Here is a 16,478-nt window from a genome sequence, read left to right on the forward strand (position 1 = left end):
ATATTTAAGAGATGCTGGAATTTGGGGCCAAGCATTTTTATTGTTCACTATGAGCTGCCTAAGTTATTTGGTAATAAAGCTGCATTGATCTAAAATAGAATGTGTGACCTAATAAAAGTAAAAAGTAATAAAAGTTAATGTCTGATCTCAATTGTATGAAGGACCGCAACTGTTTTCCTATTCATCACTGTCAAAAATCAATCTGGCTTTGTGTGAGAATAGGCTACTGGGCTCATATGACAATGGTCTATTTATAATGGTCTAACCAACAGTCTATTTTGGATTGGCTGTCATTGTTTTGTCAAGTTCAGGTGTTAAAAAATAAAAGTTTGAGTTTGGGTATCTAGGTGTCAAACGAAAGGTTGACAGGGGTTTGTCTGTGCAGCAAATAAAAACATTATTTCAGCATTATTTCACCAAGAGAGCATGCTGAAACACTAACCAAGGTTTGATTTTGCACTTTTTTCAACCAAAACTTTTGACAAATAAAAAAAATATATATATTCCTGGCATCGCAACACTGCAACCCACATGATATAGTTTCATAAAGTGTGACAGAATGGGACTCGTGTTTTTTTTTTTGTGTCCCTGATGCAAGCTCAGCCTCGTGAGACAGTTTCTCGCCAATATCACAATATGACTACCAGGGGTACCATGCAGAGATTAGTCGCCTGGAGACTCAGCCTTATTAAAAAACTACTAGAATTATTTAGAAAACTCACCAACAGGGCTAGCATTAGGGACTCAGAGAGCTTTTGAATTTACAAACATTAAGTATCCCTGGCGATCTATAAAAATCCGTGCAGAGCAAAAATACCATCTGCCTCTCTGTTAAGACAGTATAACTCTACAATGTCAGAGGCGTTATCAGTTCCCTCTGTAGGGCTTTCACTGACACTCTGCTACAGCTTGATCACAGGCCACCTGCACACCGTTATGCATGGATTGAAGCACCAGAGTTTAATTTGTTAAAGTCAATTAAGGTCGGTTGAGAGCAGCACCGTGGCATTGTGAGTCTAAAGTGTGTCCCTTAAATACAGCCGCCCTGAAGCCCCCGTGACTGCTGGATTCCACCTCTGGGGTTTGGTAGAATATCACAATTACATTTCTGTTGTCAGCCAACTCCATCTCCATTCAAAGGGCGATAGTAATCTGACTCTGTCACAGTAATCTCTGCCACCAGAACTTCATAAATCAGCTCTAATTAAACAGGCGGCAGATTTTGCATGACGGGGAGCAGTTAATGTTGTTGTTACTGAATAAGAGCAGCTGAGTTTAATTTCAGATAACGTCCCATTCAAAATAATCTTTCTTTATAGAATAAAGAATATTGTCAGTATTACTACCATGAAGACTGAACATATCATGTGTTCACAAACCATAGCACTGTATCTTGACTAATTTAGCCAGGCAATCTTAGATGAATCAGGCTATTAAGTAAACTATTTTCTGACCAATGGGTTTTATCGCCTGAAATAATAAATGTTGCTAAGGGATTTAATCAGCTGTTGATAAGTAGTGTACGCTAATGCTGACGCCAAACATCTGTCAGTTGGTTTGCTAAAATCCTGAATAAAGTGTTAAACAGTATTATACACTTAATAAAGTGTAATTTAAATGTTATTCATTCTAATGGAACACTTGGATTGGCAACATAGTGGTTATTTGGTATTTTGTTATTTGGTAATTTGTTATTTGGTCATTTGTGCTGCACTGTTATGCTGGTCTTTTAAAAGAGAAAATAATTTGAGAAGCTATGAGTTTGGTAAATGAAACATTACAACACAAGTTTCACTGAAGTGTAAACTCCCCCAAGCCAAATAAAGAGAAAGCTAGAGCTGCTGCTGTCACTCCAAATTCTCACATACTAACATCTTGGCCCCCTGCCTTTAGAAACAACTCTGTTACTTCCTACTGTAGGAAGTAAGCTAGTTAGCTGGGCATGCTAACATCTGTAGTTTATGATAGACCAGACACTGTTTAATCTCTAATTTACACTTTTTGTTCATTTGTTTTTGGTTTAAAATAAACTCTTACATTAAAGACACCACTGTCTATTGACTTAAAGAGTATTGCTCTTATTAGTGAAGATTAGCTACGGTTGCTAAACTATGAATGGACCATTGCTGTTCAGGGACACGATTTAGCAAACGGGCAGTTGCTCATAATAATGCTGCTGCATCAGTACACCATTCTACTTTATACTAATTGTGTATACACAGTGCACACAGTGGGCCATTTAGGTGGTTGGTAAGATAGAGGTTAAAGAAGCTAATTTGTGCAATTAAATTGCAGGCTGGCTGGCAAGATTGTGGATGGAGAGAAGTGTGACCTACCGAACACATAAACGCCCACCTAGACAAACACTATCCTTTTAAGCTGAAAGACGTTTTCTCTTGCAGGTCATCTCACTTTAAATGTTTGTGCGAGTAAGTAAGTGAGCAGTATTGATGCTAGATGGGTTTGAGCTGCATTACACAAAGCAATCAAAGACCAAATTATAGACACGTACACACACGGACTCAGACAGTACCCGAATGTGTCTTTGGCTGAGAACTTCAAAGAAACCTATTTTCCCTTCAGCGTTACATGCTCTTCCTATAAAATGTAATTACGCTCAATCTAACACACACACACACACACACACACACACACACACACACACACGCATGCGCGCCCACAAAGTTGTGGCGTTATGACTAGTGGGCTTTAGAGGACATAACATCAACTTACATTCATTTCCTGGAAACTTCGCCTAACCATAACGGCTACCAGACTAATTCTAACCTTAACCTTAACCGAACCTTAAACCAAGTCTTCACTCTAAAATGTAATGATTTATATTATGGAGACGTGCATTTTAATACACACAGCTTTATGCATTTCTTTCACACTCTCTTATGTATTGCATCCTTTTGAACGTCTAATTTATCAAATGTGTCAAATCTTCCGCTGCAAGATCTGAGATGTTGTTGTTGCCACCACGGGCATTTTACATTGCACAAAATATTTCCGTCTCTATCATCATCCACAGGTTTCTATATTTCCCATTGTGGTGGCAATCCCAGTGAAACCATCACTTACTTTGATGCACAGGCACAAAGATTGATCAAAGCTTCCACATCGGTGAAGTGAAGTGCAGACGCAAACCGAACACGGAACTTTAGATTGTGAGGGCATCTCACCTTAGGGATGTACAGTAATGGAGTGCACCGTCAATATAGACAGCGTATGTTCATTCAGAGTTGTTGTAGGATGGGTGGGGAACATATGCTTCTGCTACGTCAAACTCTGTATCACTCCTGCCGTTTCTTTCAGTGGGAGATGTCATCTTTTGAGCATGTTAATGTGCGCTTCTACACCAATGTTCACTGAGAGCACAAGTGGTATAGCCTGAAAAGTAACTCTGTAATGTTGTTCATTCTGTACACATGACATCTATTGCACTTCTGGCCATCCTGGGAGAGGGATCCCTCTATTGCTCTCCCTGAGGTTTCTTCCTTTTTTTTTCCTCCCTGTTAAAGGGCTGTTTTTGGGGGAGTTTTTCCTGCACCGATGTGAGGGTCCTGGGACAGAGGATGTCATATGTGTACCTCTGAGGCAGATTTGTGATTTTGGGCTATACAAAATAAATTGAATTGAATTGAAAAAGGAAGTACCTGAAAATGACTTATTTCAATGTTGCACACTGCACAGCTACAAAATGAAGTGAGTGAATGTGACTGACCTGTGTTTCTGTTCTCTCCTCCTTTCTCTGCAGCTGGATGCTTGGTGAAGCATGGTGGTGAAGATGGTTAGAACGCACTTAATGGGGCCATTGTCATGGGGCCGGGTCAAATGCCCGAGCATAATCGGAACAGGAGTCCTTTATCTGCTGCTGCTATCAACCTGTCTCGGCCAAGACACAGAAGGTAAAGGCAGTTCCCATTCTCTGTCTCTTTATCCATCTCTTTTTCAGTCAATGCATTTGTTTTTGTCTTCATCTTTTCTCTCCATTATATAATTGAGAGTCGAATCAAGTTCGCTCAGGGGGGATTTAATATCAGGATTGTGCACATGGCTTTCTGACTTCAGACTTATTTTGGGTAGTGAGCACATCTCAGTGAGCTGCTGTGTGGAACAAGATTTTCAGGATTCATAATTGATCCTTTGCTGACTGAAGATGAGTAGTGCCTTGTTTGGACAACATCAACACAATATTTCAAAGGGTGTTAAGTAGTATATTCAGTTTTTCCTCTTATTGTATCATTTACTACCGCGTTTTCCTGTTTTTATTCCATTTCATCAATAGGTCACAATTTTACTTGGTCTAGTACTTTATCTACCTGCATTTTGCAGATACCTTCAAAATGAATGACATGTTGTTTGCTGATTAGTATATGTTAGCGTTTTTGCTAAACTAAGATTGTGAACATGGTATGTTACAATAGCCTTGTTAGCATCTTAGCATAATGCTCAATTTGTGAGATAGCTTATGAATATATAGGTCCCCAAATCTTACATCCTGTTTACAGCCTCTCACTTCACAATGTAAGAATAATCTGAAATTAATTTGATAATATAAATAGTTGAAGAGCAAAAAAAGTATGCCAGGGGTATTTTTAATGTTTAAAAAAAACACCCATGTTCATATTAACCTGAACTGAGAGCAAGCTGAAGCAAGACAGAAATTAAGTCATCACCGATGGTAGAGCTCAGCATAATACTCTCTTGACTTTCTGCTCGATTTGTCAGAATATTAATATTCCATTTAACTCTTAGTCCTTGCAATTTATCTGGTTGGCATTTAGCTGACAGGGCTATGCAGCCAAAGGTGAATGACTGTGAGTGTATTTGCTTCCGTGCAGATGGGTAGAAGGGGAGCCTGTGCAGGCATCCAGATCAACCTGGATTCATCTGTCTCTCCTCTGTTTCTCCACATCGCCCATGTCCACCTGCATTTAATTACACCTTTAAAACTGTGTCTCTAAACAGGGTCTCAAAAACAGGTTTACAGGTCTTATTCTGGCAGATACTAACATTACAAGAATAGTTTGTTTTAATGAGCCTGGATATTCCAGGTTTGACAGACAACATGTTACTCTGTGTGGGTCCCCTCATGACACAAGTGTGTTTTTAATGAGCTCGAGTCCTGGGACGAGCGGCTGATTTTAGCTGTTTGGACCCTGCGTGACAAAAGTTGTGCTGTGTTTTAATTAGCCTCAGTCCCAAAGAACAGTAAGAGACTATATTTGCTCATTTTTGGTTTCTTGAGCGACGAGAGTACCAGTATATTTTTAATGAGGGTGTGAGACAACACAGTCTGTCAAATGTGGCTTCTTGGCTGAAAGTGTAGTAGCTCCAAACCCATTTACTCCTGTTTGTTTTCCTCGAACAACCTGTCATAACTTACTAATTAAGATCATAATGTTTTGATGCTCGTTACCGAGACCAGTTTGACATGTAGCACACAAACAGTTTACTCTAGCTACTGTCGTCGGCTTCAGATTTAAACTCACTCAGTGTTGCTCGCACCGAAAGCAGTAGACTGAAATGCAAACCCTCCCCTCTGGTGAATTCCTGTACTTGACTCGACTCTGATCATGAATTCATTTGAAGCCTGCGGTGTGTAGCCGGTGCTTCACCCGTTGTTTTAATTGAATGTGAGTAATCTGGAAGTATGAACAAGACACAACAGACGGCATGAAAAGAGTTATGCTCGAGTCGTCGTATACTGAGTGTGATGATGTGTGTGTACCTCTGTGTTCGTGCTGCTGTAAACGGGTTCCTTTGCACCTGTCTGATTGTCTGTGAGGGTTCCTGCATGACAATGAAACAGTGTGCTGGTTTGTGTGTGTGTGTGTGTGTGTGTGTGTGTGATAATATGCCTGTGATTATGTGGCACAGCTGCAGTGTGTTAAATGGCAAAAAAGAATTGCCTAAAAAAGAGAGAGGGGTGCAATACCGTATCAACCAGATATTTCCAGATAGCTCCTCTCTCACCGTGACTTTCTCAGGCCAGCCATCGTTCTGCTAGCTGCACAAAAAGACTCCGACTCCATGCAAATGACAGCTCCTAGTGTGACTGTGACTCTCTCCCAAACCGATTCCTACTCACCAACCCTTTACTACGGAGTGTCACTCTGAATGAACTCACACTCACAGCTGTGAGGTACATGGTGCGGAACACTCTCCACCATGTACCGAACCACCTGTATGCTCATCATGGTGTGAGCTTTAATTGATGCGATTAGAACATTCATTTAGCTAGGGACAGTTCACCAGTTCAGTCATAAATGTGTATACAAGTTTTGTGTGCAAAACCAAAGTATTGTTTATCATGTGGCAAGTCAGAATTTAAATTGATGTGATGTTTCACTCATTTTACACACACACACACACACAGTTCTTCACCAGAGGGGCTGCTGTGGCTCAGGGTGCAGAGCAGGCCGTCCTTTAATCACAAGCTTGATCCCTGGCTACTCTCGTCCGCATGTCAAAGTGTCCTTGAGCGAGACACTGAACCCCAAGTGGCTCCCTGGGCGCTTTACAGCCTGCCACTGCTCCCAATGCTTAAGACGGGTTACAGGCAGAGGTCAAATTTCATGTATATGAATGTGACGATAAAAAATGCAATAAAAAAAAGTCACATAGCACGAGACCAAATTATATTTCCCTCCAGACCTCTAAATCACTGCCCTCTTTTTCTGCATTTCATATAGCGGAACAAAAAACCCCAGCATGTTCTAATTCTACTTTCATACACCCCTTGGTAATATCTAGACAACTAATTGTACTTTAAAGCGTTTTCACAATGTAGTTGTTGGTATCGGAGGTTGTTCTTCTGACCACGATACATTTTGCAACAACCATTTCAACATTTACCGTTTTCAACCTCCCTATATAGAAACAGAACAATACATGAACAATTGAATGCAGTCCTATCACGCAGGAGATAACACCTTTGTGAACTCTATAATGTTCTTTACCTTTGTGACTATGTATTGAGCTATTGATTTCCTTCTTGTATTAGACTCTATTACATTGTGCAGGTGTTTGTGACGTTGTGCCCACCCCTTGAACGCCTGTATGATGGAGGATGACAGTCGGTGTGCTCATGACGAATATGCTACACCGCTAATGTCAATTGTGCCAGTGTGGTGGGCTGGTACTGCAGATTTATGGTATATTTTGCGCGTGTGTCAGCATGTGTTGGGGTGTCAGTTTTCAAGGTGATTTTAATATTTATTACAGCTTAACTTTGTTGTTAGATGCTTCTTCCGAAGTGAACGTCTCTCTCATCTGTGCTCACTTCAGCCCTGCCTTCTCTAATTTGTTTGTCTTTATCCCTCTCACTGCCTTTTTTTCCCCGTCTTTGATTTCTTCTCATCAGACCCTGTCATATCCCCGTTGTACCCCCATATCTGAAGCAGACAGGAATTTCTGTAGATTAGTATTTCTTTGCCTCTGGAACTTTTCCCCATTTATTGCTGCTATCCCCCCCCCTGTGCTGCCTTCCCTTACTCTACTTCACTCTCAATGCGCCCCTCTCTCCTTTTCCCTCCATCGCTGTATGTTGCTTTCAAAAGACCGCAGCCATTTATTGCATTAAGTCAATGAATTGTAGCTGAGACTATAGTGACACACACTACATATACAGCACATATATATCACTTTGGAGAACATCTGTCTGTATTGGAATAGTGTTCAGGTCAAGTTCCACTTAGTAAGAAGAGTTCAGATACAGCGTCAAACAAAAAGAAGGAAAATGGTTGCCATTTAGTATTGGTATTGTTCTCTGTGCAGAATGTACAAACCTGGCAACCTGTTAAAGACTTTGCGAATCTGCATATTAGCTGTAGTCTGAAATAACTACAGATATTTTTGCATCTTTCTTTATGTATGGGATTAAACAAAGGAGACATTAGTGAGCTTTAGAGGTGTTGGTTGGTGGGGTTTTCACTTTGGAAAGAGGCCAGGTCTCTATATCCTCCTGCCTCCATTATTCATGCTAAGCAGGTCTAAATACATCCTGGCTCCTGATCTGCACTTAAAGGCATCTTGTGGAGTTTTCTTGCAAACACTCCGTGTCAAAATGTCCCTTTGAATAGCAGATTTTTAGGATTACAACTTGGGAAATATGTTGTTCATTCCAGTGTCTTTCAAACGTAGCTCTGTAATGCTACCAGTAGTAGAGAAACACTTATCGGTATCTTTTAAGCACAGACATGACATTGATCTTCTCATCGGTTGTACCCAAAATGTCGATCTATTCCTTTTAAAACATTCTTTACATCCTTCTCTCTCCCTAAGCAGAGTCCAAATCCAGGCTATAGCTACAGACAACAATGTGGATCTTACAGATGCCGGCTACCACAGTAGCATGTGGGGTTACTGGAGGGGTTTTTATGTATTTCCACCATGTGTCCTCAGAACAACTACCATCTGATTACCACCACTAGCACTGTCAGCTGTGTTCAACCCCTCACCGGCCGGGACATACTGAGACATAGACAGAGAGAGGGAGAGAGTCAGGATAATGGATAAGCCAGCACAGTGACAAAGTGGTGATCCCTACAGCACTGAGCCTGACACTGTGTGTGTGTGTGTGTGTGTGTGTGTGTGTGTGTGTGTGTGTGTGTGTGTGTGTGTGTGTGTGTGTGTGTGTGTGCGTGCATGTGCAAGTGGGTCTACAATCCGTTTTCTCCAGAGACACATCAATCTAACACAAGGTCACACTGTCTCTCCTTTCCTTTTACTCCTCTCTTCACAACCCTCCATCCACACTTTGCTTCTCCTCTCTTCTTTAAATCTTTCCTCCGTCCACCAATCCCCTGCTTTTTTCTTCTCCGTCTCCTTGAATCGTCTCCTCTCACCTCTCCGTTTTCGTCCCCTCTGCACCTCCTCTGTCCTCCATGGATGAATGGATCGGGAAGGGGGACTAAAGAAGGATGGATGGATAGATGAATGGGTGATGGATGAACGGCTGGCTGGTTGGGTATCGGAGGGAAAGACGGAGAGGAATCGGACCCCAGGGAGAGGTGCAGATTGGTGTACATGCTGATGGAAGCTCAAAAAGGACATGACACACAAGAACTTTTCGAGGAAAAACACCCTTTCTGTCAGCTCCTGTATTTCAACCCTTTTACTACCTATTTCCCATGTTTGAAAGAAGCGTAGTCTATTTTCAGAAGTCAGTACTGTAGCAAAAAGTTTTAATATGTGGGCTGAACAGCATTGTGGGCCGTGTAGCGGAACAGACACCGGGGCATCTGCTTGAATGAATGACAGACATTACAAGCTTGGCTTCTTGTTTTAACATTTTCATTTGCGCTGTTTTAATAATGTGCTTTTAATAAGTAAATTATCTCAAAGGGGCTCTTTGCATAGTAATTAAGTTATATCAAAAAGGCCTAATTTGTAATTAACTTACAAACCCTGTGGAATACTATTAATGGCTACACGCCCACACATACTGTACAACACATATTGTTCACAATGTTAGGTCACTTTGATGCCCTTAATCCTCATTCACATTGTATCTAAAGGACACATGTTTCTGCAGGTTTGTCTTAAGGCTAAAGAAAAAGCTTTTCTTTTTTATGAAATGACATCTCATATTAATGCATATTGAATGGCAGACTCTTCCATCTCCCAACTTGTTATATTATCAATTTCACTTCAGTCTTGCTCACAAGAGTGAACAGTTTCATCATAAAATGTTTGCTTTGCCATTTTTTCTGAGTGTGCCACATCCAAATTCTATGGCCATAAATCAACAGTGGAGGCAGCTTTTTCAAACCCCTCTCTCCTCTTAAGACAGAAATCTTTTCAGAAATCGGATCGACAAAGACGTCTCTTGAGATAACTTCCTTTTTTTCACATATTATTCCAGAATATTTTTGGAGTTCACCATAACTTTGTTTTCCCATTCACAGTCTAGACTCCAGGCAAGGTAGCCAAGCGACTATATTAACAGATGGTAACAAGCAGGGTGCAGTCAAGTACAACTTCAGCTCAAATGAGCACGTTTTCACAATATGGCACAGTGAAAAATCTGATTAAAAAGCTTTTTAAACTGTTTAGAAAGAAAGTGTTGGTGGGAGGGTTGTCTTACCTTGGATGGAGCTAGACTAGCTGTTTTCACGTTTCCTGTTGTCTTGACGCTAAGCTAACTGGCGGCTGGCTGTAGCTTCATATTTATCTTACGGACCAGAGAGTTCTATCGATCTTCTCAACTCTCAGCAGGACAGTGAATAATTTTGTCCCCAAAACTATTTTTTTTTAAGGTTGTTTGTTTTGCTTGGCTCTATTACTAACATCATTCAACCCATTCCCTGTTGGATAAGAAACACGAATACAGACCATTAAAATCTGTAGAAGACTGCCTGCTACGTTGACTTTGCCCCACAGTGCATTGTTCACAAATCGAAACATCACCAGATGTAACGAGTCAATTATTTTAGTGGAAGCAGGCCAGTGCGATGGCTCTGATGCCTGTTTATTCTTCACTGTCATTTGTGAAGAAAGCCTTCTCAGCTTGCCAATACTTTTAGCTGGTCCCTGTCATCTGACTCAGTGCCACAGAGTTAACCTTTGCAGAGACATTCTGATTTTCTCTCCAAATATGTGCCAACATTCTCAGGCACTTTATTTCCCCACTTTGTTCCATTGCTATGCTTAGCATATTTATTATCAACATGTTACTGTTCTCTAGTAGAGGTCCACAGAGACGTCATTGTCTGTATCTGTTCAACCAACAAAATGATCCGTCTTTGTATCTGTACTCGGATAGAAGACCAGATATTGGCGTTGTTTATCCTCAAAATTATTATTCATTGAATGCAATTTGTGTGGCTTTAAACGAAATCCAGAAATACACTCTCTCAAAGTCTTATCTTGAATGGGCATTTTTATCTTGTGGCCACAATTATATGAGTCAATTTGAAAAAACATAACTGACAGTCAATCATGGCGTGCCTATATCTATAGAAAAAAAAATGAATAATGCTATCAGACAAATTCATCCTTATCTTTGTTTATTGTGCGTTATGTTTTCATTTCTGGCAAATTAATTACACTCAAAATACAAAAGTAGGGAGATAGAGAGAAGTCCCTCAACCATAACTGTATGTAACATGATTAAAGAGGAGCTGGATTATTTACATGATATTATCATGTAAATAATGTATTTATGTATATTGACATTATATCAATAGTACAATTTTAAACATCACAGTTATCGCCAATAATGGTATATTGCAACACTCCTATTTTGGAATTCACACTTCTTCCATTTCTTTCAGCGGGTTGAGAAGTTAAAGCCTGCACCTAATTAGCTTAGCTTAGCATTAAGACTGGAAAGAGAGGGAAACTGGCTCTGTCCGAAGCCGAGCTCTATGACTCATTGAAACGTTATATCTTGTTTGTTTAATCTGTGCAAAGAAAAAAAGTGTGAAAACAACACATCTTGGTTTTCAAAAAAAGCTCAAGGAGCATCCAATTATTCCTTAAATATTGTGAGAGTAATGAAGCAGTAAAGCCGATGTTTATACCTTTTGTGTGAGGCAGCTTTTCTAGTGACTCATTTTACGTATCCAATGGATCCTGGCTCAATACTCACACGGACACACAAACTGGTGCCCAGGTGCCCCACTGAGCCACAGTCTCAGCATGTATATTTTATGGTAACTCTAGCATGTGTGAGTGCAGACAGGCATATGGACTTGATTGCGTCACCTGTGTGAAGTGGTGTGAATGTACACATGGAGTGTGTCATGAGAAATGTTTCCTAAGCAACGTGTGTGTGTGTGTGTGTGTGTGTGTGTGTGTGTGTGTGTGTGTGTGTGTGTGTGTGTGTGTATGTTTGGTATATCATGGAGACAGTTGCCAAGCGGTTTGCATGCTGAACGACAATAACTGTTTTCAACTCGGGCGATTGCTGTGGTCTTCATCTGCAGTCACAGTCACTTCTCCCCCTCTTCTTTCTGAGTCGACTTTGTTCTTAATGGGGGACTTTCTTTCCTGCCACTCTTGGCAACCCGTACCTGTTTATTTCGCCTGCCAAAGTTAGATGGACAGAATTTGAATAGTAAATAATAAAGATATTGATTGAAACACTCCAGGTTTAGATAAAGAGGCGTTGGATGGATGGTGAATCTGAAACAGGGAGCGGGCATTTCTCATTGACTGCCTGTGATATTGTCTGATTGAAGGGAGGTCTATTTCAAAGTCTTTTTATATGGTCCACACCTCGAAGGCTCAACCTCCTCTTCTCTTCATGCAGCTCTCCGTGGAGCTTTTTTTTTCATCATCTTGACAGAAACTTGGCATAAATGGATTTTTTCACTTGCTCATGCACAAAGTCATTTTGGTGATTATTTTCTCAAGAAACTTTGAGAGAGGAGAGCAGTAAGTGTGCACTTATCAAATATAAGTGCGTGCTTACAGGAAGACAAGTACACAATGATGGAAGAAATGCATAAGTAAACTTTTGAGGGTGAGCATGAGTGGACACTTTGGGAGGATAAGTACCAGCATACAAGAGGACACTAACTGTGCTATAGGAAGCCCGTTATTGGCCATATCATACAAACAAGTGCACACGTGCACTCTTGTGAGGAAATGTGCCTGTTGACTTATGTGAAAAGAGAGCAGAGAATTTGCATTTCTATGCAATTGACTCTTCTTCCTGGATTTTTTTCCCTGGTGTAATGTTCCACAGTAAGACTCTCAACCTCAAGTTAACTTAACTGTCATGCACCGACAAAGGAAATCCCTGTAACACATGATTACATTTAGGACCTGCTAAATATATGTGGCAAGGTAATTGATTTCAACGTCATGGTTATACTTCTGTGCCAATACATGCATGAATTTGTTTTGATCAAGATTTCACCTGAAAGATGTGGCAACAAGTTCTTTAACTTGATCGTAGACGGAGAGAAATTGGACTTTAGATGAGCATTACCTAACCGTTCCAGGTATATAGATTTGAAAAAGATTCAGCTCATTTCAATTTGAAATCTCATCGTGTTCATCTGTCACTTTAAGTTGCAACCCAGACTGTTTACGGTAAATTCCCATTTAATTTTGATTATTTGAGGGGGGGACGCAGCCTGACAGGTAGAGAGAGGGAGGCGGATGAGAAGAGACAGAGGAGGGACGAGACAGAGGGGAGAGAACGAGACATGGATGCCCCGTAGAGAACAAATGGCTGGTTAGTAATAAATGAGGGGCATCAGCTTACACTGAAGGATAAAAAGCCAGTCAAGCAGGGGATACACATCTGTCATCTGCTGTTCACACGCACACAGGCCAGCTGGTAGAGTGTAATGTAACTAGTGAGTATTGTTCCATGGCTTGTGCATCTATCTGGATTGCTAAACTGAACTCATAGAATAGCTACACAAGGGTGAAAAGGGGTAAAATTCTCGCTCAGCGCCACAGAGACCTTGGCTGGTGGAGGAAGGCACAAGCAATCGGGCCGTGTACAGTATGTGGCTGGAAAGCTAATGAGGGTTCACATTGGTCGGCACACCTTCACAGAGAGGTGGAAATAAAGGTACAGCATGAACCTCACGCACTTTAAAAAGAAGCAGCTGACTCAACCCTGTCTCTTAAAAACTAGTGTTCATACGCAACTAATATGTTTCTATATAAAATGCTTATTTGTGTTCTGTCTGAGAGGTAGATGAGCACAGCAACAACACTTTCATTACTAGGCTCTAAGCCTGGCTCACTCCAAAGTTCAAAGATCCACCCAGCAGCAGCTCTAAGTCTGACTAATTAACACAAAATGTTCATTTGTACAGAAACAGTCACTTAAAACTGTCAATTTGTGGTTTTAGAGGGAGTTACATGGGTTAACTATTTCTTGACATTAACAGTTTATCCATCAGCTCAGCACTTCTGTGCAGCTCGTTGCCTGCCAACCTCGCTGTGTCAACAAAACTCCAGGAGGTCACTGTGCCCGGCTAATATGGACCAAGAACCACAAATTGTTGTTTTTTTTCATTGGGTTTGTCCTTTTCATTGCACTCTGAAAAAGTGAGACTGAACACAAACCTCAGTTTTTGGTGATTTGTACATCCAACCATCCACTCAAACATCTTCACTCTGACGTTGGTGCAGTGTACACTTGTTACACTTCCTGGATTGGAAAAAAAAAATATTGTCATTGAAGGTGATTCTAGCAAAAATTAGGTTTTATCCGATATATTTTTCACAAAGCAAATGAGAAGATCATAAAACTGCAGTGCATAGCAACTTAGGAGGACAATGGGGGGTTGTTCTAGTTTTTAAGTATAAAAAAGTGGGATTTAATAAAGTTGACAACAAAGATAATAGAGTATGAAAGTGTAGGTACAGTTTGAACTTCTTTACTTGTCATTCAGCCAGAAAAAAAGAGTCTCACAATGCTACCTCGAACAAATTCATAACGATGTTTTCATTGTGTTTAATCACCTGACACTAAGAATTGTGTTTTCGTTATTGTAGCTTGAGCCCTTCATATCTACGTAGGGAGTGGTCGCTGTCCCATATTGCATCGCCATGTCTCTACAGTAGTCCAAAACAGACAAACCAAACAATGGCTCAAGAGAGGGCCTTTTGCATTTTTGCGTTACCTGAAGGATTCTGTACATACAGGCTAGTTGATCAATCTAGATCACCTAGAGGTGAGGTTGCAGATTGTGCCTACACACTGCTCCTTAAAGTCAGCACGCCTTTTAGCTAAGAAAGACCTTTGCCATGACACATTGGACAGTTTAATCTATATTTGGGGACACTCAAGATAGTCTCCCATATCAAGAAACAAAATACATTACCAATGAATCCTGAGATAAGCTATGCTTTCACCCACCTGTGATGTTTAATTGTGGAAGGGAGAGAGAGAGAGAGAGAGAGAGAGAGAGAGAGAGAGAGAGGGAGAGAGAGAGAGAGAGAGAGAGAGAGCGAGAGAGAGAGAGAGAGAGAGAGCGAGAGAGAGAGAGAGAGAGAGAGAGAGAGAGAGAGAGAGAGAGAGAAAGTGTGATCATTGTTCCATGAAGTCTATTTTCTAGGTGAGCAGATATCCGTCTTCCAGCCTCCCTGTGGGATTTTTTTCCCATCCATCCTCAAGAGCTGAACAATAATGTTACCCTGTCTTGTGAATGTAGGTGTTCTTGTATTTTCTGAATCCTTGCAAGGACATAGGGATAAAGGAGAATCCTTGAATGTTGGTGCTGCTTCTCTCCCTCTGAATGGGACCATTTAAAAGCCTTCAGCTTGGGTTAGTAGTAATGCAGTAAGGGCGTGTGGTGGCTGTGAATGGAGGTGGAAAAGCTTATAGAGACAAGCACATCATTTGTATACTGTACATGCAAATACATACACCTCTCGGCACATTATTTATTTGCCTGTGCTTTATTTCGCCCATGTTTTTCAAAACTTCACACCCGCTTACTGCATTTCAAATTTGATTCTCCTCTTATTTTGTTGCTTTGCCCTGAAGGTTAATTCTTATCTTTCATGATTTTCCTCTTCTGCTTTTCCCCCCTCACTATCCTCCTCTTGACTGCTACCTTCCTCCTCCTCTTCTCTCCTTCGTGGTGGGATGTCTCAAACTGCAGACTGGCAATATGAGGGTAAGAACTATCTCCTCTTTCTTCATCTGTTAACTGTGTGCTCAGTCACCGTTCTGGTTTATTAACCCCTGCTAACCCTGCGGAGATGTTGTGGGGGGGGGGGGGGGGGGGGTTTGCGTTGCTCGTTACTGATGGGCATTAGTCTCCCCTCACTGTCACGTCATGTCTCCCTTACTTCTTTTTCTACCACATTCACTCCACTCATATGATTACTTTGCTCCTTTCCTAATCAACCCATTTCCTCTCTCTGTAGAGAGAAGAATGCTATAGATTGTATCTACAGTACCAGGCTCATCATGTATCCATTATGTCTAAATATGTATTGCTGTTGTCCACAGGATATTTTATTAATTGCTTTTCTTCATTTACTTTTTTTTTATTTGTCTCTATCTCTAAAACAAGTGTCTCCCTGTCATCAACATTTTTATCGCCTCTTTTTTCCCTCCCCTCTGCCAACCCCATACACCTCAATCCTTTTCTCCACTCCTCACTCCTTTCAGGAGTTGCTGTTGCCACTCTTAACCACACTCTCTCTGATAGAAGCACTGTGCTCTGCAGAGTCCAATTCCATTTCAAAGAGAGACACTCTGACAGAGTGATTGCGGCAGCCACTTATTTTTTAAAGGAGAAAACTTACAAACCAGTTTAAAACATTCATCAAGCAAAATCATCCATATATGCTTCACGGTCGAGTTTTACACTTCAAGCTTTTCGCTAATGGATTTGATTTAAAGAAGCAAAACCTTACAAGCTAGCAATGTTAACTCTAAATGTTCTGTTTTCTTTTCATCCTCCCAGAATGTAAACTGTCCCGGTCGGGTCCTCCGGCTACCATCGTTGCCATAGATGAAGAAAGCCCCAATGGTAAAGTAT

General features: G+C 40.9%; 1 long non-coding RNA gene across 1 annotated transcript; it reads left to right on the top strand.

The window, feature by feature from the left end:
* The first annotated feature begins 3,765 nt into the window (after positions 1–3,765).
* Positions 3,766–16,470, top strand: LOC137890669 (uncharacterized). The gene is made up of 3 exons (XR_011105303.1): positions 3,766–3,911; positions 15,591–15,605; positions 16,404–16,470. It is a non-coding gene; the product is annotated as an uncharacterized lncRNA (long non-coding RNA).
* The last annotated feature ends 8 nt before the right edge of the window (positions 16,471–16,478 follow it).

The sequence above is a fragment of the Cebidichthys violaceus genome, unplaced genomic scaffold (assembly GCF_023349555.1).
Source record: "Cebidichthys violaceus isolate CVI_PGR_0920_01 unplaced genomic scaffold, fCebVio1.0.p SCAF_673, whole genome shotgun sequence".
In the NCBI taxonomy this organism is placed as follows: Eukaryota; Metazoa; Chordata; class Actinopteri; order Perciformes; family Stichaeidae; genus Cebidichthys; species Cebidichthys violaceus.